Source organism: Oncorhynchus nerka, linkage group LG14 (assembly GCF_034236695.1).
Source record: "Oncorhynchus nerka isolate Pitt River linkage group LG14, Oner_Uvic_2.0, whole genome shotgun sequence".
NCBI classification, from domain to species: domain Eukaryota; kingdom Metazoa; phylum Chordata; class Actinopteri; order Salmoniformes; family Salmonidae; genus Oncorhynchus; species Oncorhynchus nerka.
In genome coordinates this window covers 38,628,041-38,633,676 of record NC_088409.1, presented here as the reverse complement: position 1 = coordinate 38,633,676, position 5,636 = coordinate 38,628,041, and positions in this window count along the sequence as shown.

Below are 5,636 nucleotides of genomic sequence, written 5' to 3'. Positions count from 1 at the left end.
TGTACATATTACCTCAATCACCTAACCAAACCTATATGTACATATTACCTCAATCAATCAATCACCTAACCAAACCTACATGTACATATTACCTCAATCAATCAATCACCTAACCAAACCTACATGTACATATTACCTCAATCACCTAACCAAACCTATATGTACATATTACCTCAATCAATCACCTAACCAAACCTATATGTACATATTACCTCAATCAATCAATCACCTAACCAAACCTATATGTACATATTACCTCAATCAATCAATCACCTAACCAAACCTATATGTACATATTACCTCAATCAATCAATCACCTAACCAAACCTACATGTATATATTACCTCAATCACCTAACCAAACCTACATGTATATATTACCTCAATCACCTAACCAAACCTACATGTACATATTACCTCAATCAATCAATCACCTAACCAAACCTACATGTATATATTACCTCAATCAATCAATCACCTAACCAAACCTACATGTACATATTACCTCAATCACCTAACCAAACCTACATGTATATATTACCTCAATCAATCAATCACCTAACCAAACCTACATGTACATATTACCTCAATCACCTAACCAAACCTACATGTACATATTACCTCAATCACCTAACCAAACCTATATGTACATATTACCTCAATCAATCAATCACCTAACCAAACCTACATGTACATATTACCTCAATCACCTAACAAAACCTACATATACATATTACCTCAATTAATCACCTAACCAACCTACATGTACATATTACCTCAATCACCTAACCAAACCTACATGTACATATTACCTCAATCAATCACCTAACCAAACCTACATGTTCATATTACCTCAATCAATCACCTAACCAACCTACATGTTCATATTACCTCAATTAATCACCTAACCAAACCTACATGTACATATTACCTCAATCAATCACCTAACCAAACCTACATGTTCATATTACCTCAATCAATCACCTAACCAAACCTACATCTACATATTACCTCAATCAATCACCTAACCAAACCTACATGTACATATTACCTCAATCAAGCACCTAACCAAACCTACATGTACATATTACCTCAATCACCTAACCAAACCTACATGTACATATTACCTCAATCAATCACCTAACCAAACCTACATCTACATATTACCTCAATCAATCACCTAACCAAACCTACATGTACATATTACCTCAATCAATCACCTAACCAACCTACATGTACATATTACCTCAATCACTACCTCAATCACTACCTCGTACCCCAATACATTGACTCGGTACCAGTACTCTTTGTATATAACCTGTATATAGCCTTGTTATTGTTATTTTATTGTGTTATTTTATTGTGTTACTATTTTATTTTGATCTATTTGTTAGTTTTCTTACCTTTTTAACTGTGTTGCTGGGGAAGGGCTCGTTAGTAAAAGCATTTCACGGTAAAGTCTATATTTGCTGTATTCGGCGCATGTGACAAACAATTTGATTGGATTTGATTTGATGGAGCATTGCTGACATGCTCCAGTCCAAGGTATAGGAGTACACATTGTACATACACAGACAGATGCACATACACACAGGCAGAACACAAACACATACACATAATGCAGACTTGTATGTGTGTGCACACAAATGCACACACATACAAATGCTCACAAATGCATGCACGCACACATGTACCAGCACACAGCAAACACACACACACAAACAGGTAAACTCACACATACACCAATTTAATTTCTATCTACCCTTCCCCGAACACACACACACACACACACACACACACACACACACACACACACACACACACACACACACACACACACACACACACACACACACACACACACACACACAGACACAACCTCTGTGTTTCTACTTCCCAGTGCTAGTATCGACACAGCCTTGCGTCCTGCCCTTTGGCACTGATTCCTCACAGTAATTCAGTTTCTAAATAAAGACATTGACTCTGTCAGAGAGAGAGAGAGAGAGAGAGAGAGAGAGAGAGAGAGAGAGAGAGAGAGAGAGAGAGAGAGAGAACAATGGATTTCTCCTTGAGTTTGGCCTCAGTGACATGTGGCCTGAGGGAGACGGCTTGCTGAACACAGTGCTGAAATGGATACCGAAAAAAAGCAACAATGACTATATCGCAGGGTTTGAGTTAAACCCAAGAGCTAGGTTTTAATCACTGACTGTTAATGGAACAGCAACAATGATGGATCCATTCACATTTACATTAAAACAGCTGACTTAGGACATCTGAAGTTTTATATTTATACCAAAAGGCTGGATGACAAATAAAGGGTGCCCTCCTGCATAATGTTACCATACACAAATCCAAGGACTCGAGTTGGCAGTTCAAATGACATGCAAGGGTAGCGATACAGAGAGGTCAAATATAACATTGCATTCAAGACATGCGAAACTGGACTCGACCAATAAACTTTGATTTGATTTGACATCAATTGATTATGAATGTTGAAGGATTTCTTATTTTTTTTAAGGGATGCTGGTTTTCAGGTATACAAGTGAGTGCCTAATTTTCCTCTCTCATGTGTAAATGCAAGCAATTTCTTTACTCTCACTGATGAGCATTCAATCCTAGGCTCGATTCAGTGTTGTGTCTCCCTGATGCAGTAAATCCTGTACTGCAGCATTTATATAGTAGTACTGTAGGCCTATCCTATCCGATTCATTTCAATGTGGACAATTGGGTAATATTTGGTATATACTATGAACAATGAGATTCCAACCTATTTTCACCCACTCAAAAAGACAGCCAAAAATGTGTTTAATTCCCAGTGTGTTATAACTATGCTTTCAAAAATTTAAAAGCACACCAAAGTTAAAATTGGAATATAATGTCAGATATTTTGTTTACATATACAACAACTGAATATGTTATCGCCGTGCTTCATCTAATAGCACAACCAAATGACCTGGATTGCAGTTAGTTGAGATTACATTAAAGTACATGGAGCAAGTGGAAAAGGCCATTTTATGTGTAGATTATTATAGCAATGGTGAAGATTTCCACAGATCTGCGACCCTGAACATGCATACATTCTATGATCACATAAGAAGACATTTATTGCTACAGTAACCTCAAAATGTGGCCATGGATGTGTTACTCCTCTTTTAAGGTTGAATAAATAATGTTACATTTGTTTGTAAGATAGCCTTAACATCAGGCTATTTACTGTCTTATACACAAGTCATATTGAATTGTGTTTGGTTGACAACACAATAAAATATCAACAATTAAAGGAGATGTATCTACTTCTTGGATAATTTCATCTGAGCCACTGGCTTAATCCTATTCTTCAACTTGTATTTTTGGTTGAGATGGCGACGTGAATCTAACATATCATTTTTTTTACTTGTTCGCAAGTTAAAGATGCACTCCGGGATCTTGAGCAAAACATTTTTTTTAACATATGACACAAATTGGATTCGTAGCATATCATGAATAGCAAAAATCGTGTGATATCACACAAATCGCAAAATTCCTAACATATCACAGAAAATGGATGACATAGGACACAATTGGATGACGTAGTACACAAAAAACAGGGAACATTTTTGGCTCGTGAGCACCACTTTCAAAACTACTGGCTGAAATTATACAAATGTTCGAGAGTGGATCTTGAATATGTTATTAACCATGTTGTAAAAGCCATATTGAATTGTGTTTTGTTGTCAACGCAACAAAATATAAACTTTTGAAGGAGATTATCTTCTGCTTGGATAGCTCCATCTGCCTCTGAGTCTGGCTTTAATTACAGTTTGTCTACAAATTAATACAAATACAAATTAAACTGATATTTTTTTTTCTTTACCTTTATTTACCTAGGCTAGTCAGTTAAGAACAAATTCTTATTTTCAATGACAGACTAGGAACAGTGGGTTACCTGCCTGTTCAGGGGCAGAACAACAGATTTATACCTTGTCAGCTCAGGGGTTTGAACTTGCAACCTTCTGGTTACTAGTCCAATGCTCGAACCACTAGGCTACGGCTCCATTTCAACCAAAATTGTAAGCTAAAAAATATGACTAAATCACATCAAACTTTAAATGCACCATAAATACAGTTTCATTTGATTTATTCCTTTTCTTTAACTTTTATCTTTGGTAGAGATGGAGGCATTAATCCAACATATTGCTATTAACTTGTAGATTCCATGGCTTCCAAATCTTTACGTTTCTCAAAGTTAAAGTCGCTCAAGGTCAAAATCCCGTCAGAGAACCTCATAGTCAAGTCAAGCCATTGTCTAAAGATGTTTTATTGTCACATTCACCAGATAGGTGCAGTGAAATGTGTTGTTTTACATGGTCAGCCATAGTAGTACAGCACCTCTAGAGCAAATTAGGTTTAGGTACCATGCTCAAGAGCACATCAACGGATTTGTTAGCTCAGGTACTTGAACCAGTAACCTTTCATGAATATTCCACATTTTTGCTGTGCTCTTTTTCATGCTCTTTGAAAAGGTCAACGTACATTAATTGACTGAAAAATCCTTGGCATAACAGCAAAATATGCAGCAGGAATCAAAATCACAACATTCTTCTTGATTAAAATGTTTCCACCAAGTGCTTCTGCTCTGGGGTCTGTTCAAACTGCAGTCTCAGGTATCAACTCAGCCACCTGGAGTTTTGCTAATAGCTCAAGACCCTTTGACTTCTAGAAAGATGCCAGTAAGTCATTTACGTGCAGACTCATGCTAATGCTAATGGGCTCGTTTGAGTGGTACGGCTGAAGCAACCGACTGCAGACGCAAGTCGAGGAGTGAAATCGAGTGAGGTGCATCTGCAACAGCAGAAAGTTGGACACTGATGTGGTTTTCCAACAGAAAGGCTGAGTGGAACATGGCTCAGTGTAATGTCGAAATGAACACCCGTATCGCACACTCACAAACTGTAAAAATATTGTACTATTTGTATATATATATATTGTACTATTAATTGGTTAGAGAGAGCCTCAAATATCACATTAATTTGTCGATTGTATACAATCGCACAAAGTTGGTTCCTGTTTCAGTCACTTCTTTGGTCAAACAAAAAACACCCTAATTGAGCCTCCCACAATGCAGGCGATGGCTGCAGGACGAAGTTGGTGAAGAGCAACTGCAGAAACTTGCAGTTGACTGCAGTCAAAGTTTCATGACCTTTGATCGCATGTTTTTTGTAAGGTTTATGCAGTCGACATGTCGTCATCGGATTCAGTCGTCATGTCGTCATCGGATTTTTGTAAAGTTCATGACGACTGCATGATCAAAGGTCATGAAATTTTGACTGCAGTCAACTGCAAGTTTCTGCAAGTTGGACAATATTTATCCCCATAATACAACACACTTTGGAAGGTGATGACCAACGATGGCAAAAAGTGACAAAAGTGATCCACTCAAACGCGCCCAATCTATGGCAGGTCTAAACTCCTGTGGTCCTTGCAAAACAACTGCAACCATCTGCAACAATGATTTCTATATACACTAGATGACTGACAGGGGATGTCGTTTTGAAGCCACTGCGCCTCCATCTTGACACTTCCCCACCGTTGTAAAAAATGTTTTGGAAGCTATATAAATCATTTACTACTAGGCAGGTTTCCATTGACCCAGGTTTG